The sequence below is a fragment of the Neofelis nebulosa genome, chromosome X, assembly GCF_028018385.1.
Source record: "Neofelis nebulosa isolate mNeoNeb1 chromosome X, mNeoNeb1.pri, whole genome shotgun sequence".
Lineage (NCBI taxonomy): Eukaryota > Metazoa > Chordata > Mammalia > Carnivora > Felidae > Neofelis > Neofelis nebulosa.
The window spans coordinates 20,035,384-20,055,849 of NC_080800.1; the positions used below are offsets into that span (position 1 = coordinate 20,035,384).

Here is a 20,466-nt window from a genome sequence, read left to right on the forward strand (position 1 = left end):
AAAGCACAGCATAAGAAATATAGTCAATTCTAGTTTAATAACTTTGTATGGTGACAGATGGTGGACTACACTTATCATGCTGAACATCTGAGTAATGTACAGGATTGCTGAATCAATACGTCATACATCTGAAACCAATATAACATTTTATGTCAGTTATACTTCAATTTAAAAAAAGGTCCTGAGAAGAGATTCACTGGCCCAAGTGGCATCAGGTACACACCGCTGAACAGGTCAACTGTGGCAGCAGGGCAAGATCATATGATTGGCCCATGTGGCTCACCAGGAATCCCCTCACTGAGACCCATGGCCAAGTGCTAGATCACAATCTACTAACATGGCTATTTCCAACAGTAACCACATAGATAAGGAAATGGAGCACTTCTTAGAAAAGGAGTACTGAGCAACCAAACCCACAGATGCCCACTACAGATATAACTTAAACAAGAAAAACATGATCCCATCACTTAACCCACTTACCTCAATTCTGACCTGACAGAACTCCTGCTAAACCCAGCCCACCCAGCATTCATTCACATGTCTACAATTTTCTCACATGGCTGATGAATAAAAATCTTAAAACAGCTTAGCAACCCTGATTTCTGTATGTGTATTGTTGTAAAGCATATATGTTGTACCAAATTCGGGGTGGCAGGAATAGAAGGTGAAGTGGTCAAAAATCAGACCAAGAAACATGCAACAGTTGTATAGTGGTGAGATCACTGTCCTTAAGTAACAGATTCTCCACCCCACCTTTTTGTTTCCTGTTGTGTTCCATTAGTTCTATTTTGATTTGGTATCAGGGTAACAGATATAGTATCAAACGTATCATTAAAATAAAAGGCATTGACAGATACATAAGATATTAGTAAGGCCATTATTGCAAGTAGAAGAATAAAATCGGGTAAAAAAAACTTAAAACGTTGTCTGCTCAGGGCACCTGGGCGGCTCTGTCGGCAAAGGGACTGACTCTTGATTTCAGCTCAGATCATGATCTCACGGTTTGTGAGATCAAGCCCCATGTCAGGCTCTGTGCTGGCAGTGCAGAGCCTGCTTGGATTTCTCTCTGCCCCTCCCCCCCCCCAAAATAAATAAATAAATAAACATTAAAAAAATTAAACGTCTTCTCCATCAAGTAATGAGTGAAAAGTATCTAGTAACCATCTTTCCTTGGACTATTAAACCATATAAACTTTTAGATGACTAATTTAGGTAGAATATGTTTTTGGAAAACTATGTCATTGACTTTCCAACACTGATTCTTGCTACAATTTCAATTAGGATCCAGAAATTACTTTTTAAAAATTAGTTTAGTTCCTTATATATACATATATATATATATATATATATATATATATATATATATAGACAGAGAGAGAGAGAGAGATTACACAAAAGGATCCAAAATTGGGAGGCAGAGGAGGAAACAATGGAAAGGGGTTTCCCTCACAAACCCTAAAGAAAAACCTGGAAAGACTAGAGAGCTGTTACATGAAAGTGCTTAGTAATATACCTGCTTGTGCCAACGGAAGCAAAACTCAGGCTAGGCGATTTTGGAACAGTGATTTATATCAATTTCCCTACCTTTCCTCAGTTCCACTTTTATGACTGCTCATCAAATCCAAGTGTTGAGGGGCACCTGAGTGGCTCAGTCGGTTAAGTGTCCAACTTTGGCTCAGGTCATGATCTCACGGTTCGTGAGTTCGAGCCCCGTGTCGGGCTCTGGGCTGACAGCTCGGAGCCTAGAGCCTGCTTTGGATTCTGTGTCTTCCTCTGTCTGCCCCTCCACTGCTTGCACTCTGTCTCTCACACTGTCTCAAAAATAAATAAGCATTAAAAAAAAAAAACAAGTGTGGAAACTTTCTTGTCTTTAATGCTCTCCTTTTCCTCTAACAAATTTCCTCTTGCTTAATATTTGGGGCACCTGGGGGGCTCAGTTGGTTAAGCATCTGACTCTTGATTCCAGCTCAGGTCATGATCTCACAGTTTGTGGGTTGGAGCTCCATGTCAGGCTCTGTGCTGGCAGTGCACAGCCTACTTAGGATTATCTCTCTCTCAAATAAATAAACTTTTTTTTAAATAGCAAATATTTAAAATATGTCATACTATTAGTGACATGGGATCAAAGGGCCTCCTTAGGATAGGACGTCTTCATTTCAGGGTGTCATCTTCAATAAAAGTGCCTCTTTCAATAAAAGAGGGCTTAAACAGTACAATTTCAATGGTGTCTCTCCTACCAATACCTAACCTTCTGTTCATTCTTCACCCTGTCATGCCCACCCTCTCTGCCATTTAATCCACTTGCGCCAAAAGACTCAGTTCTCTTCCATTTATTCCTCACTCTGCACCCTATTTCCCTCCATTCTCTTGCCCACCCACCTTAACCCCACCTCAGGGGCTACCATCCCAGCTGGGAAATAGAGCCTCCTGTTAGTCCTCAGGGTAGCCTGTTTCGCCGGGCCAGTGTAGAAGCTAATTCTGCTGCTGCTGGGGCAAGGAAAGGCAACAAGTACCTGTGACACAATTATAGCTGCACCGCGATACATAACCATGAAGGCAACAAAGCTGTAAACATATATCACTCTCTTTGCAAAAGCTCATGCTTCACCGTACATGCAAGCTTTCAAAACTTACTTTACAGTAAGGATTTGTACATTTCATACATGCTAAAATCATGCTGGTGATTTGAATTCATAAAACACGGTTTTGGGTATAAATTTGTATTTCGTGCTTTTTGGAGATGGGACCACACAAAAACCGGATGGTGCCAGTAGTACTGATTTACTTTATCTTTAGAAATACCGACATGACACTAGCTGGTTCATCTTTATGTGTGATATTTACAGGATTGTTAGACTGCTTCGTTCAGTTTATATAAGTAACTAGCGCATCGCACAGGTCACCACATACGGCTTCTGTTTGGCCTCATCTGTGGAGGGAAGAAAGAATTATTTTACTCCTAAAAGTCTCTTCAAAGTTGCCATTTCCTCCTCTAGGTCCTACTATTACCCACAATCCCTCACTCCCCATGTATTGCTCAGGCTGCTCTATCTCCCTCACCCTGGCCCTGGCAGTACTCGCAATACTTCCCTGAGGGGATACATAGTGACAGAGAGACAGACATAGAGATAGATAGAGATAGAGACAGAGATACAGATACAGATACAGATACAGACAGACAGATACAAAGTAGAGATAGATACACACACACACACACACACACACACGCACACACACTGAGAGCACTCTGCTCTAAAGTACTAGAGTAAATGCCTCCGGCCAAGGCTGCTGTTAGACGGCATATTCGGGGTGCCCAACAGTACCGAGATTTAGTGTTGGGACCTCAGAGAAACAGTGTCGCTCACAGGAAGCTCAAATTAAAGAGTTCAGTGATCAGAGCTGCTCCGTCTCTAACTGAAGTCTGTGGCTTCCTGTCTGGGACTATAAAGGTTGAGAAACACTCTGGGTGGCAGGTGACGGAGTGGATGAGAGGGAATTAGAGAAGGGTTCTCTGTTGATGGGGCATATCCAGGAAGCTCAGAATACTGTTGAATCATTCCTGAACCAAGAGCTCCACCAAGACCAAGCTGCTTGGGGCACTGCCTCCCCATGCCTGCCACTGACCTGCAAATTCTCTGCATTCCAAAAAGCCAGCCCACACTGCAGAGAACCGACATTAGATTCAGTCCCCACCAACTCTTGGGCTTCCTGCCTCCTCTCTAATACTGTCACCGCCACCATTTCGTCTCCTCCCCTCGTGCCTCCTCACTTCCTCCTTCAACACCACAGACACCCATAGAGATTCACTGACATTTAAGAGACTAACAATACAGACATGAATAAGGCACAGTCCTGGACCAGGATGCAAAGTACTCCTGATACAACAAGAGTGAATTACTTCTGGACAGTTTTTCCTCACCCACGATATTAGTTTCCTATGGCTGCTATAACAAATTTACCAGAAACTTAGTGGCTTAAAACAACACAACTTTATTCTCTTACAGTTCTGAAAGTCAGAAGTCTGACACAGGTTTCACTCGGCTATTCCTGGAGGCTCTAAAAGAGAATCCATTTTCTTGTACCTTTCAGCTTCTGGAGGCCACTTCTACCGCTTGGCCCATGGCCCCTTTCCACCCTATTTGAAGCCAGCAATAATGCACCTCTCTGTGCCTTTCTTCGAGTCACATCACCTTGTGATACTCTCTCTTCCACCTTTAATGACCCATGTGATTACACTGGGCCCACCAGGATAGTCCAAGATAATCTTCCTATCTTTTTTTAATGTTTATTTTTTTAGAGAAAGAGAGAGAGAGAGACAGGATGTGAGTGGGGTACGGACAGAGAGAGAGGGGGACACGGAATTTGAAGCAGGCTCCAGGCTCCTCACTGTCAGCATAGAGCCCGACGCAGGGCTCGAACCCACAAACCATGAGATCATGACCTGAGCCAAAGGTGGACGCTTAATCGAGTGAGCCACCCAGGTGCCCCAGATAATCTCCCTATCTTAATGTCAGCTGATTAGCAATTTTACTTCCATCTGCAGCCTTAATTCTTCTTTGCCATGTAACCTAAGATATTAACACATTCTGGGAAGTTGGCTGGGGACATTTTTGGGAGGACTTGATTCTGCCTATTGCACTCACGAAAAAAAAACCCAATATAAATATAAATAACATAAACACACACACACACACACACACACACACACACACACACACACACACACACCTGAGTTCCACATACATTCCTCCCCACCGCATTGTGTAGCAGCAACCTTACATCCTCCAGCTAATTAAGGGCGATTACCCCTGCCAAGATGGTGACTCCTTGGCCACAGGAATCCAGAGCCCTGGCAGCAGCCATACTTATAGTTCAATGGGCCCCTTGTTGTGCCCATTGGCAAGGGCGTGACCCTATGTGGAACAAAACCTCAAACTCCGCAGAGCCCAGAGTTGCAGATTCAGGAAGCATAAATTCCCCCAGTAGGTCATTAGAGGTAATAGTAATTGAGGTCACTCCTGCTTCTAGCCTTTGGCTTTCAGACTTACCTATTTTCCCTAAGAGAGGCACAGAGCCATTCAGAGGCCTCTCATTCAGGGCTTGCAGCAGGCAGAATCCCAAGATTCCCACTCCCTGATATCTAGGTCTTGTATCCATGTCACTTTTCTTCAGTGTGGGCAGGACCTGTGAATACGATGGATGTCATCATATTGGGTTATGGGATGTCCCGTGATTGGGTTATGGTATAAAGTGAACATAAAGGCATTTTGCAGATTTAATTAAGGTCCCAATCAGTGTGACTCTCGGTTAATCAAAAAGAAGAGTATCCTGACCTAATCAAGTTAGTCCTTAAAAGAGGAGCCCAGCCTTCCTCAGTGATAGAGAGTCTCCCACTGGCCTTTGAAGAAGCAAGATACCATGAGTTCTACATCTGCAAGAAAATGTATTCTACAAACAACCACTTGAGCTTGGAAGAGGACCCAGAACCTCAGATGAGACCCCAGCCCTGGCTGACACCTTGAGTGCAGCCATGCTAAGCCATGACCAAACTCTTCACCACAGAAATTTTTAGATAATAAATGTCTGTTGTGTAAGCTACCATGCTTGTGGTAATCTGTTACTCAGCAATAGAATAATTTTTTAGTGTGACCTTTTTTCCTTCACATTTTTTTTTTAAATTTTTTTTTCAACGTTTTTTATTTATTTTTGGGACAGAGAGAGACAGAGCATGAACGGGGGAGGGGCAGAGAGAGGGAGACACAGAATCGGAAACAGGCTCCAGGCTCCGAGCCATCAGCCCAGAGCCCGACGTGGGGCTCGAACTCACGGACCGCGAGATCGTGACCTGGCTGAAGTCGGACGCCCAACCGACTGCGCCACCCAGGCGCCCCTTTCCTTCACATTTTTATTTAAATTCTAGTTAGTTAACATACAGGGCTATATTGATTTCAATACAATTCAGTGGTTCAGCACTTACATACAACACCCAGAGCTCATCATAACAAGTGCCCTCCTTAACACCCATCACCCGTATAGCCACCCCTCATCCACCTCCCTCCATCAACCCTCAGTTTGTGCTCTATCGTTAAGAGTCTCTTATGGGGCACCGGGGTGGCTCAGTCAGTGGATCGTGTCTGACTCTTGATTTCAGCTCAGGTCATGATCTCACAATTCGTGAGTTGGAGCCCCATGTCAGGCTCCACACTGACAGTGCAGAGCCTGCTTGGGATTCTCTCTCGCCCTTTCTCTCTCTACCCCTCTCTCTTTCAAAAACAAATAAATAAACATTTAAAAAGAGAATCTCAGGGTGCCTGGGTTGTTCAGTTGGTTGAGCATCCGACTCGGCTCAGAACATGATCTCACGGTTCATGAGTTCAAGCCCTGCGTCGGGCTTTGTGCTGACAGCTCAGAGCCTGGAACCTGCTTGGGATTCTGTGTCTCCCTCTCTCTCTGCCCCTCCCCCTCTCGCTCTCTCTCAAAAATGAATAAACACTAAAACTTTTTATTTTTTATTAAATTTTTTAATGTTTATTTATTTTTGAGAGAGAGAGACAGAGAGAGAGAGAGAACAAACTGATGGTTAATAGAAGGGAGTATTGGGTTAAATACAGGATAGGGATTCAGGAGGGCACTGGTGATGAGCACCAGGTGTTGTGTGGAAGTTTTGAATCACTATATTGTACATCTCAAACTAATATTATGTTAACTAACTGGAATTTAAATAAAAACTTAAAAAAATAATCAACACAGTCGGGGGTGCCTGGCTCAGTCGGTTGAACGGCTGACTTTGGCTCAGGTCATGATCTCACAGTTTGTGAGTTCGAGCCCGGCATCAGGTTCTGTGCTGACAGCTCAGAGCCTGGAGCCTGCTTCGAATTCTGTGTCTCCCTCTCTCTCTGCCCCTCCCCTGCTCATGCTCTGCATCTCTCTCTCTCTCTCTCTCTCTCTCTCTCTCTCTCTCTCTCTCTCAAAAATAAATAAACATTAAAAAACAATTTTTTAAAGGGGAGCCTGGGTGGCTCATTTGGTTGGGCAGCCGACTTCGGCCTAGGTCGTGATGTTGCCATTCCTGAGTTCAAGCCCCACATCGGCTTGTGCTGACAGCTCAGAGCCTGGAGCTTTTTTCAGTTTCTGTGACTCCCTCTCTTTCTCTGCCCCTCCCCCACTCACACTCTGCCTCTCTCTCTCTTTCTCTCGCTCTCTCTCAAAAATAAGTAAACATTAAAAAATTTTTTTAATTACAAAAAATTTTAAGTACAAAATAATCAATAAAGCCAATATATTAATCTAATGCATTTATTGAGCAACTCCTATATGCCAAGTGCTGTGCTGGGTGCTAAGGCTACAAAGATCAAATAGGTAGGGTTCCTGACCTCCAGGAATTCACTGCCCAGAGAGAAAAAACATAAGTGTAATCAAATGCACTGTGATAATTGCTCCAGTGAATAATGCCCCATAAGGTCTCAGAGGAAGCAGTAAGTAATGCATTCTGCTGAAACGGAATATTGAAGGAGTTTTGGTAAGGTGACAGGATAGTGGTCTGGAAAGCCACAGAGAGGAAATGACATGTGAGAGAGTTCTTCCCTTAGAGAAAAAGACACTAAATTATTCAAATTGAATTTTCCACTTTCATAACTAAATGCTTTATAAAAAGGCTAAGAAAGTTTTCCAAGAAATTAAAGGGGACAATGTTTATCTGTCCTCCTGACTCACATTATCACACATACCTGGCTAATTAACATATATCATTTTAATTAAAGGCACCCATGGAAGCTGGCCAGGTCCCACTGTATCAATGGCCCTGTTGCTCACTTGCAGGCAGGAGAGTTCCCTGAGTGACCAACCCAAATCAATCTTGTGCTAGAGGCAACTAGGGCCATGTGTCCAGAACAGAAGGGAGGTACGTAAACAAGACATCCCTTTCTTGCTGCGTTCTCAGAGGACTTAGGTCCACGCCCTGGGAGAAACATGTGCCTCTCTCAGGGTAGTTCTGAGCTGAGCCCCAGCTTCCTGAAGGAGGGTCCCAGTTCGCTAACATCAACTTTGCCTCTGGGTAGGCAAACCTCCAAACCATCTCCTCCACATGTCATGTTTGTTCAAGATCCACACACATATCAGGTGCCTTTGCTATGAGAGAAACTCTGCTAACTGCTGGACCCACAAAACTGAAAACAGCACTGGCTGCCACAGAGGGGCTCATGTCTGGCTTCCTGATTCATTTCACAGATGAGCAAACAGAGGCTCTGAACTTTCTGGTTTCTTTCGCTGGTCTGTTCATGCTATGATCCTTTTGCTAAGTACTTTCCTCTCTCTCTCTCTTTTTTTTTAATGTGAAATTCATTGTCAAATTGGTATCCATACAACACCCAGTGCTCATCCCAACAGGTGCCCTTCTCAATACCCATCACCCCCCCCACCCTCCCACTCCCTATCAACCTTCAGTTTATTCTCAGTTTTTAAGAGTCTCTTAAAGTTTGCATCCCTCCCTCTCTAACTTTTTTTTTCCCCTTCCCCTCCCCCATGGTCCTCTGTTAAGTTTCTCAGCATCCACATAACAGTGAAAACATATGGTATCTGTCTTTCTCTGTATGACTCATTTCACTTAGCATAACACTCTCCAGTTCCATCCACGTTGCTACAAAAGGCCAGATTTCATTCTTTCTCATTACCAAGTAGTATTCCGTTGTGTATATAAACCACAACTTCTTTCTCCATTCATCAGTTAATGGACATTTAGGCTCTTTCCGTAATTTGGCCATTGGTGAAAGTCAGTACTTTCCTCTCTTTATGGATTGGCAAAACCTAACTGAAGTCCTACTTCTTCTAAAATGATTTCCCGACTCCTGTAGCCATCATTAACCTTTCATTGTTCTAAACTTCTATTTTACTAAGTCTGTATCTGACAATTTATCACTTAATTATACTTTGTATTCTTTCTTTGATGACTTTGAAGTGTCCATCATGGTACTCCAATGATACAGTAAGCTTTGTAAAGGCAGGAGTCATCTTTTAAATCTCAAGTCTGGGCACATAGTTCATTCTCAAGGTCTAGTTAAGATTTGTTGATTGGAAGATGGAAAGCAGCTCTTGAGGGGGTTAGTCATGGAGGGAGAGGAACTCTAAGCAATGTTCACACCTTCAAAGGCTAGTTTAGTCCTAACCCAGGCTTTAAACAACCAGCTAGACTGAGCTTTCAGAATCTTCCATATGAGTATAACATAAGAACAAAAAGATCCACATTATAGATCATATTCAGAGTTCAAATTAAAGATTGGGTCCATCACACTGAAAGAAAGGATGATTTATTGTAGGAGAGAACAATGTCAACCTCAAGATAAATGTCAACCTCAAGAGCTACCCTCCCCAGGATTATAAATTTAATCAATTATCTATGCATAATCTAAACCCTTCAAGATGCTTTTTAAATTAAAAATAACTTTTTTTTCTTATTACTGTAAAGGGTTATTTTCTACTCCCCCCCCCCCCCTCCATCCCCACCCCTATTCCTGGAGTCTGGTGCCTCCTATGAAAGCTTGATTAGCAGAAGAGGACACTTAGTAGGGAAAAAGAAAGCAACTCTTTGTAGCATTATAGTCCCTGAGAGCACAAGAACGTTGGCAGTGAGGAAGGTCTGATTTTTTTTACAGCTTATCCTCTCTAAGGGAGGACCATGATAAGGGTTTTTTTCTTTTCTTCCCTCTTCTACTGATTCAAGCCCCAGGAAATCCTCAGTCTTTTTCTACCCTCCTAGCCTGTCTCATCCAGAAGGAACTGGATGACTGACACTTGCTAAGAAGAAGAAGAGGTCAAAAAGGCTGAGTTTTCCCTAAGGACTGGGAAAATACAACTCCCCTACTTTTCTTGTCCTTTCTTGTGCAAGGGCCAGAGTGAACATTTTGGTCTGTGTTGCTCTGTGTCTATATTCTTTTCTCCTGTGACAGCAGAACATCCCCCATGGTACACTAGGTTCTTCTGGAAAGGGAAGGCAAAGTAAAGCAAAGCAAAAGACCCCCATCGTGAGCAGCTTCTTTCCCACCTGCCTATAAGGGACAGAGGCTGATCACGTTTTTCTACCCTCCTTTCCGTCCCATAGTCAGCCAGAACCTGCCACATTACAGGAAGGCATCTGGCTGTGATCTCTTTGGAAGTCCAGAGAACTCATAAGGGAGAAAAGAGTCTCACTAATAGAACCAGAAAAACCTATCCAGAGACTTAAATGTTCGATCTTATTTACTGCTGTGGCTCCTATACCTGGCACAGTGCCGGATACACTGTAATTTAATTATATAATAATATGGATTAGCAGTATGATAGCCACCCATGTATTGACTACTTATCTCAGTGCCTAACATACGTAAAATACATAATAAATATCTGTTCAACTATGAGGGAATACTAACATGGACAGTATTATTTACTGAGCACTTATCGCTCAGCTATCTTATTTAATCCTCACAAGAACTGTAGGAGATCAGTATTACCATTTTATAGATAAAGACATTAGGGTTGAGAGATATTAAATATCTTTCCCCCAAAATTAAAATGGCTAGCAAATGATGACTAACAAGCATTTCCCAAATAGCAGTGAGTGGTATCTTTCTCCACCAGAGGGCGTGGTCTTGTACTCCAGACTTGCCCAGAAAAACATGATATGGGGAGATCTGGGGAAGTAGTCTCATGATTCCTGCCATGTTATAACACCAATCACTGCTAGAATCAGGCAATTCTGCAGAGTCAGGGGAATTGACTGGGAAATGAGAACAAACTGGGAAATGAGAAATCATCTAGAAACCTAGATCACGGGGCCTCAAATCATAATCCTCAAGTTCTCCTCTCATGTGCATATTCAGCATTTATACAGGCCTTCAGCCAATATTTCTCCCTTTCTGATTAGTTTCCCCATGTGGAAAAAAGGTATTCTACAGTTATTTTTACTTTGGTAAATTATAAAGTAATGACATATGGTTCTAGCTTAATTGCTAGGTTATCATCAAATGGTCCACCAACATATGGCAAACAAAATGTCCTGAAATTTGTCATTTCAGAATCCTGTCTCTGAATGTTAATTTTCCTAAACTAGGACTCTTTTCTATCTCAAGCCAGAAATAAGGAAACTCTATTTCTACTTCTTTCCACTGTGTTTGGCAAAAATAGATTCAGAACCTATTACTATTTCACTGGATCTGAGTATGTCTCATTTATTGGCTAGATCCTTGCATACATATCATCCTTCTCCATCCCCTGGTCCTGTCCACCACGACAGCAGTAAGTGATGAAGGGACAGAAACAAGCATGAAATTCAAAATCTGAATAATAAACGTATAAGCTGGTACTGGCCACAGGGCCCTTATTTTCTGCAACTAGGGTATACCATCCCCCGTGGCCTGTTCTCAGTATGACATTAACATAAAGATACATTAAGGTCAAAGTCAAGATTAGGAGAAAGGACATATCAGGCAAATATTTACAAAAATAAAGTTGCATTTGCTGTATTTATTTCATAAAAATGGACTTTAATTTTTTAATGTTTATTTTTGAGAGAGAGAGACAGCAAATGGAGAAGGGGCAGAGAGCAGAAGAGACAGAGAATCCCAAGCAGGCTCTAGGCTCCAAGCTGTCAGCACACAACCCAACGCAGGGCTCAAACCCACAAACTGTGAGGTCACGACCTGAGCCTAAGTCAGATGCTTAACCAACTGAGCCACCCAGGAGCCCTGGACTTTAAATTTTTAAAACCACTAAATATAAAGAGCCACAAACATGAAAATAGGGAAAATTCACCATGATAATATAAAAATTTGGAACTTGCTTATACCCAGTAGTATAATCTTAGTTCAAAATGGATGGATAAATGAAACACTTCCATATAACCAAAGACACTATATTTTTTAACCAAAGACACTATCAACAAAGAAAAATATCCTAGCCACAGATGTGGTACATGTCTGGAGCAAAAATAACAAAAAGGAGGGGTGAGAAGTTAGAATAGTAAATTATATAAAAGGGTTACTAAAAATGAGTAAGAAAAAGGTAAAGACGCCAATAAAAAATGGACAAGGTCATGAATTGGCAATTCAAGTAGAAGAAAGAATATATGGCTAAAAAACTCTGAAAAGGTCAACATCAAATGAATTAAATTCAAACCATAATAAGATACCATTTCATACCTATCAGGTAAGCAAAAACCAAAGAGTCTGAAAATATTAACTGTTGGTGAGGACAGAGAATGGCAGGCAAGAATTCTCATTCACGGATTAGTAGAAGGTATGAATTGGCATAATCACTCTGAGGAGCAATCTGGCTGTATTCCATAAAGTTGAACATGCATCAACCCTTTGACACAGCATTCCAGTCCTAGGTAAATACTCTATCATTGCTCTTGTACTCAAGGATATATACAGGAATGTGCATAAGAGCATTGTTTGAAAGGGCAGGAAAAAAAGCAACAATCTAAATGACCATCAACAGGAAATTTTTTTAAAGCTTAAAGCAATCCTGGCAGGAGGAACTTTAACCCCATTAGTTCTTAATACATCACACAAACACAGTGTTTCAAAGTCAGCACTCCTTTTTTTCAGAGATATTTAGAACCTTACAATTTAATATTTCCTTCTGGTATCCCTTTCACACAAATGAATAAATTTAAACATTCCAAATGGGAGAAAGATGCACTATTGCGGTATTAACTAGAGAAAGCTATGTGGCTTTCTGCCTCCCACAGTGGCTCACAGGGTTGAAATGCCTTGTTGAATTTACCATGGTTCAAGTACTGGCCCTCAGATAAGCAGGTCAAAAACACAATTTGTCATTTCACTAAAGGTGAAATATATGTCCCTAATAAGAGTCACACCAACCAAGCGACTGATCGATGAAATAAAAATACCAATTTCTTAATTCACAATGAAATGTGGGACAGTTCGAGGGCCATAATAAATCCAATTATAATCAGAAAATTGACTGATGAACGTGGAATCTGTTGCATTCAGCTAAGATACATTCACTGGAATGTAAGCATCAGGGGACAGACATCTTTGTCTGGTTTTTCTACTGCTATAATTCCAGAGATAAAAACAACACCTGACACGATACAAATCTGTTAAATAAATGAATACAGAGAGACTGATATATCCATCCCCACAATACTCAAAGATCCATCTCAAGATTCAGTTGCTGGAGTTCTTTCATTGGGGTATTCTTGTTCTAGTACAGTGCCAAGTTGAGTAGTGTAAATTTTGGCCTCTGAGATTCTTCTCTTTCTATACTTCCAGGACCAATCCCAGCAGACACCTTTAGTTGCCTACCCTACAGCCATTCCCTTCTAATTCCTTGCTAACAGAATCTGAATATCATTCTGGGACTGCAATGTGCCCAACCTCAAAGAATCACAACTCATCTTGGCCAAACATAGCACCTCTGTTTTAACAGGTAAATACAGATGTTTTAGGCTTTTCCTTTGGTGGTTTCTTACCTGACAGAGGAACGACACTAGTCCTATATTTCCATTTGTCCTAGGTGTTCTTTGTTCCTTTTTCCCTCTTTTCCTCTCTTCCCTTGGATTATTTTTTATGAATCCATTTTATCTCCTCTACTGACAAATGAGCTACACCCTTTTCATCTTTTTAGTCGTTGCTCTGAGCTTTACAATATGCATTTTAAACTTACCACAGTCTACCTTTGAATGTTACAGCATTTAACATACAATGTAAGAATCTTTTAATGATATATTTGCATCCTATCTCTGCTGTTGTGTTCATAAATTCTATATCGATAATTATTATAAATCCCCTAATATACTGTTATTATTCTCACTTTAAGCAGTTAATTCTCTTTTAAAGATATTAAAAACAAGAAAAATATCTTTTATATTACCCAAATATTTACCATATTTACTCTTCATTCCTTTGTGTAAACTCCTGTGTCCATCTGGTATCCTTTTCCTTCAGCCTGAAGAACTTCTCTTAGCATTCCTTGTAGTGCAAATTCACTAGCGATGCATTCTCTTGGCTTTGGCTTCACTGAAATGTCTTTATTTTGCCTTCATCTTTGAAGAACATTTTCACTGGATATAAAATTGGAGGTTGACAGTGTTTTTCTTTTAATGCTTTAAAGATGTTGTTCCGGGGCACCTGGGTGGCTCAGTCAGTTAAGCATCCAACTCTTGCTTTCAGCACAGGTCATGATCTCACAGTTCATGAGTTTGAGTCCCGTGTCGGGCTCCGCACTGACAGTACAGAGCCTGCTTGGGATTCTCCCTCTCTCGCTCTCTGCTCCTCCCATGCAGTCTCTTTCTCAAAATAAATAAATAAACTTTAAAAAAATCAAGATGTTCCCAATATCTTCTGGTTTGCATTGTTTTTGATGACAAACCAGTGATTAGTCTCATCTTTAAGATTTTGTCTTTATCCCTGCTTTTCAGAAATTTGATTGTGTAGTGCCTTGGTGTGGTTTGTGTTTATGCACCTTGGGGTTCACTGGGATTCTTGGACATGTTGAAGAGAATTTTCAATGAATTGGATTAATCTGGAAGTGGAACAAGAGAATGATAGAATCGTACATTGTGTTTCATGGTTACATGTTGCTGAAGGTAAAAGAAGAGTGCTTATGGGTGGCGCAGTCGGTTAAGCGTCCGACTTGAGCCAGGTCACGATCTCGCGGTCCGTGAGTTCGAGCCCCGCGTCGGGCTCTGGGCTGATGGCTCGGAGCCTGGAGCCCGTTTCCGATTCTGTGTCTCCCTCTCTCTCTGCCCCTCCCCCGTTCATGCTCTGTCTCTCTCTGTCCCAAAAATAAATAAAAAACGTTGAAAAAAAAATTAAAAAAAAAAAAAAAAGAAGAGTGCTTAACCACTATTCACAGCTCTTTTACAGCTTTTTCTTTTTAACCATGGTTTCAGAGACTAGGTACCAAATAGAAAGTTTGAGAAATTGTTCTGTCTGCTGTCTTGCCCAGATTCTAAGCACCGTAACTGCATAATTTCCCTCTATCTGGCATAACTATAAAATACCTGTAAAAAGGAGAAAGGAAAAAAGTTGTGTGAATGAATATGTTCTGTATAATGGTCTTTTCCACATTTTCTCCTATTTTCACCAAGCTGCTTCTTTTTTAAAAAATCTCCAGGTGGGGTTTATAGCGAAATATTAATCAGGTCATGGATGAGGTCCACTTTTAAAGTGAGGCGGAGTTGTAAATAATTTATCTTAGGTGATGTGTTCTGGACTGGACCTTGTCTACATGATGTCTGGCCAAGCAGATAAAACGCTCTGGGCAGAGTACAATAGGGATTACAATACTGATTACCCAACCTCTGTGATGACTCCTGATTCTGTGATCACTGGGAAGGCCTCACTGGTTGGCAAATGTTAACTAAATCACATCACAGTGATTATTCATGAGGAAGGTCAAAGCTTCATGACAAAGGTCAATGAATAAGAGAATGATCCTGTGTAAGGGCAGGATAAAAATAGGTTTAGAGATAAATCCTTCCCTCTTCTTATTGGACCATTCACAATTATTCTTCCTAATCTAAAAATTGTTATACTCCTTGTATTACCAGACAGACAGAAAGGAATAAACATTTAGAGGGTACCAACTATATTCTAAGCACTCTATAAAGGGTTTCACAACAGCATTTATTTTTTTTAATTTTTTTTTAACGTTTATTTATTTTTGAGACAGAGAGAGACAGAGCATGAACGGGGGAGGGGCAGAGAGAGAGGGAGACACAGAATCGGAAACGGGCTCCAGGCTCCGAGCCATCAGCCCAGAGCCCGACGGAGGGCTCGAACTCACGGACCGCGAGATCGTGACCTGAGCTGAAGTCGGACGCTTAACCGACTGAGCCACCCAGGCGCCCCTCACAACAGCATTTAATATTTACACTAGTGAGAGGACAAAACGATCTAACTCCATTTTACAGATAAGCACACTGAGATTCAAGAATCTTGTCCAAAATCACACAGCTGGTAACTGGCAGCACTGGGATTTGCAACTAGGTCTGCCTGGCCTCAAATTTCCTGCTTTTGCTGCCACACAGTACATTCAACCCCACCTCCCAAAAAGTACTTACTGAGCCAACTGCCCTTTGGCTTCATGTCAACAGGCTGGCATTCTCTATGTCACCTGCCTGGATAGGAAAACCCACTCCTCCTGTCAGATTAGGAGTGTGTGCTCTGTCTGTAAGGGAATAACATGAATGCAGGGCTATGGACCATTTTCTTTTTTTTTTTTTAATATGAAATTTATTGTCAAATTGGTTTCCATACAACACCCAGTGCTCATCCCAACAGGTACCCTCCTCAATGCCCATCACCCCCCCCATCCCACCCCCCATCAACCCTCAGTTTGTTCTCAGTTTTTAAGAGTCTCTTATATTTTGGCTCCCTCCCTCTCTAACCTCTTTATTTTTTCTTCCCCTCCCCCATGACCATTTTCAAAGTACTGGGATAGCACTGATCTCAGAAAGCATGGTGATACTGTGATGCCCCAGACTCACTGACAAGATGTTCAGAGGGGAATCCCCCATGAATGCGAAGTTCTGTGGCCTCTGGAATTCTCCAGTGAAGAAGTCTGGATGGGGGCAGCTGCCTGCAGCCTCTTAAGTGGCATGGATCTCCTAGCAAGTTGATTGTGTGCTTGTCTCAGTTGTAGGTGTTTGTGATTCACACAGCAGAGTCCTACTTATCAGTCCTTGGGATGGGCAGGGGTTGGGGGTGGGGGGCGCACAAGGCAGAGACCAGAGACAGAAGGCTTAGGAAGAAGAAGAAACTGAGTAGACTGGAACAAGACCAAGCATTCTTTGCCATAATTAAAACAAAGCATGCGCTAGTGAGAAGTAGACCAAATGTGTGGAATGTTTACAGTTTTCTACCTGGACTCCAGCCTTAGGACAATATTTAATATACTGTCTGTTTTTAAGTTTTCCATTTTTGCCAGAAGACCTCTGAGGTATAGTAAAAGATCTCTTGACTTAGAATCAGGAGACCTCACTTGTATTTTTGACTCTGCCACCTTCTAGCTGTGTGACCTTGGACAAGTACTTCACCCTCTCTGGGCTTCAGTTTTCTTAGCTATTAGATGAGAAATTTGTACTAGTGAATCACTACCATTCTATGCTTCTACGATGACAGAAATCTCAACAATAGAGGTTGCGGGGCTTTGAAGAAAAAAAAACTCTTAACCCTTACTATTCCAGATTATATTCATCCATGCTAGCTTTATTTAAATGGCTGATTTCAGGGGCATCTGGGTGGCTCAGTGAGTTAAGCGTCCAACTTCAGCTCAGCTCATGATTGCACGGCTCGTGAGTTTGAGCCCGTGTCGAGCTCTGTGCTGACAGCTCAGATCCTGGAGCCTGCTTCGAATTCTGTGTCTCCCTCTCTCTCTCTGCCCCTCCCCCACTTGCATTCTGTCTCTCTCTCTCAAAAACAGATAAACATTAAAAAAAAAAAAAGGCTTTTTTAATAAAATAAAATAAAATAAATGGCTGATTTCATTCCCAGTTTTCCCTGACTGGGTGGCTCAGTCAATTAAGTGTCCAACTTCAGCTCAGGTCATTATCTCGCGGTTCGTGGGTTCCAGCCCCACATCAGGCTCTGTGCTGACAGCTCGGAGCCTGGAGCCTGCTTTGGATTCTGTGTCTCCCTCTCTCTCTGCCTCTCTCAAAATAAATAAACATTTTTAAAAGATGTTTTTTCTTTTTTTTTTTTTTTGAGCATAGCTAACACACAATGTTACATTAGTTTCAGGTGCACAACTTAATGATTTGACAGGTTTATACATGGTGCTATTTTCACCACAACGTAGCTACCACCTGTCCCATTACATCGCTATTACAATATCATCCACTGTATCCTTATGCTGTGACTTACTCATTCCATAACTGGAAGCCCGTATCTTCTATTCCCCTTCACCCATTTTGCCCAACCTCCCACACCCTTCCTTTCTGGCAACCATCAGTTTGTTCTTTGTATTTATAGGTTCAATTCTGCTTTTTGTTTGTTTTTTTAGATTCCACTTATGAATGAAATCATATAGTATTTGTCTTTCTTAGTCTCACTTATTTCATGTAGCAAAATACCTTCTAGGTCCATGCATGTTATCTCAAATGGCATGATCTCATCCCCTATTTCAATTTTAATTTGAGTATAGTTAACATATAGTGTTATATTAGTTTCAGGTGTACAATATATATATTTTTTTGTGTTCTCTATTTTCATTAGTCTTTTTTTTAACTTATATCCAAATTAGTTAGCATATAGTGCAACAATGATTTCAGGAGTACATTTAAAAATGTTTAATACAAAACAAAAAGACTAAATGAAATCAAGAGGCACCTGGGTGGCTCAGTCGGTTAAACGTCCAACTCTTGATTTCGGCTCAGGTCATGATTTCACGGTTCGTGAGTTCGAGCCCCTGCGTCTGGCTCTGCATTGACAGCGCGGAGCCTGCTTGGGATTCTCTGTCTCCCTGTCTCTCTGCTCCTCCCCTGCTCATGCTCTCTCTCTCAAAATAAATAAACAAACATTACAAAAAAGACTAAAGGAAATCACATCTGTAAAATGCCAAGCCGGGCATGCCACTCATAATAGGCACTAAGAAATGCTAGCTGCAGATCTCATTTCTTCCTCTCCTGTAGCACCCTTCTATAATTGATCTTTTAAGGAGACCTTAAAATGTATTACAGTTCTCCCAATCCTATGGTTCTGGGTCCCCCTTTGATCTTCTTGCATCCCTTCTCCTACCTCCATCATCTCTTCAAAAGGAATGATTCAGCACCTTCTCCTCCGCCTCCGGAATAAGTCCTAAGGTAATAACCTTTGTTGTCCCCAGCAGAACATGCCCAACATCCACTCACATCAGGGCTCTAATGTGGATCTGTTCCTTGCTCCTCAGGTCACACAGAGGCTGCTTGGGTGGAGTTCATGCCCTTGCTTTTCCTTCTTTGAAGTATCCTCTATTTTCTGGATTCACAGTTAACATTTAATTGCCAGTTTGTGAATGGTACAAAGATTGGTAAGCTGGATTTTGAACTATAAAATCTATTACATGTACCCAGGGGCCACAGGGAAAAGAGGGGGTGTCTAAAACTTTGTGCACTAACAGGCAATTATTTCCTATGATCTTCTTATTGAGTAACCTCCATACCTAGATTCAAAGAGCTGAAACTTTGGGAGGCCTAAGGATGGCTGACTGTACTTTGCAAGTTTCCTAAGTATTTATGAGGAGTTAGAGCCTCAACCCCTCAGCTGAGTGGTGGGCAGTCATCTTCCCTTGGACAGGACTCCAGAAGGGGAGAGAGGGAGGGCTGCCTCAAGGAGGTAGGTCACACTGGACGAGCGACAAACCGTGTATCTGCCCCCTCAGTTCTGATTGTTCCTGTCACTTTTTTCTAGGAGGCTGGATCCCTTTCACCCATAACTAGAACCTGTAATGTTTAACTGTAAGCCCGTGGACAGCAGAGACCATGCCACATTTATTTCATAATCCCCAAGCACAATGCTTGGCAGGAAACAGACCTTAAAAAATGTTTGTTAAATGTTAAATAAAAAATAGGCTTTTACTGGCCTTTGCATGCAGACAGACTTTAAGGTGGCCCCCATGATCCTGCCTCCTGGTGTTTATGCCTTCGTGTGATCCTCTCCACGTGTATATTGCTAGGACCTGTGACTTGCTTTTAATCAAGAGAATGTGGTTAGGGAGATAAGATGTCACTCCCATGATTATGTTACATTATGTAAAACCCTCTCTTGCCAGGCAACAAAAGCAAAAATAGACAAATGGGACTACATCAAACTTAAAAATATCTGTATGTCAGAGGAAACAATAAGCAGAGTGAAAAGGCAAGCTAAGGAATGGGAGAAAACATCTGCAAATCATATCTTTGATAAAAGGTTAATATCCAGAATACAGAAAGAACTCCTACAGCTCAACAATTAAAAACAAATAACCGGGGCGCCTGGGTGGCGCAGTCGGTTAAGCATCCGACTTCACCCAGGTCACGATCTCGCGGTCCGTGAGTTTGAGCCCCGAGTCAGGCTCTGGGCTGATGGCTCGGAGCCTGGAGCCTGTTTCCGATTCTGTGTCTCCCTCTCTCTCTGCCCCTCCCCCGTTCATGCTCTGTCTCTCTCTGTCCCAAAAATAAATAAAAAAAAAAAAAAAAAAAAAAAAACGTTGGAAAAACAAATAACCTGGGGCACTTGGGTGGCTCAGTTAGTTGAACGTCTGACTCTCGGTTTCAACTGGGGTCATGACCTCATGGTTCATGAGATCAAGCCCCGCACCAGCAGTGCAGAGCCCGCTTGGGATTCTCTCGTGCTCTCTCTCTCCCTCTCAAAATAAATAAAATAAACATTTTTTTAAATTAAAAATTAAAAAAAAAAATAACCTGGTTTAAAAGTGGCCAAAGAACTTAAATGCACATTCCTCCACTGAAAATATACAGATGGCCCACAAGCATATAAAAAGATGCCC

The 20,466-nt window shown here is 41.8% G+C and overlaps 1 long non-coding RNA gene across 1 annotated transcript; it reads right to left on the reverse strand.

Moving 5' to 3' along the window:
* Positions 1–2,572: 2,572 nt before the first annotated feature.
* Positions 2,573–19,942, reverse strand: LOC131502633 (uncharacterized). Its single transcript, XR_009257098.1, has 5 exons — positions 16,490–19,942; positions 15,300–16,170; positions 13,882–14,520; positions 5,049–5,184; positions 2,573–2,929 (listed from the first exon to the last, which is right to left on the reverse strand). It is a non-coding gene; the product is annotated as an uncharacterized LOC131502633 (long non-coding RNA).
* Positions 19,943–20,466: the final 524 nt, after the last annotated feature.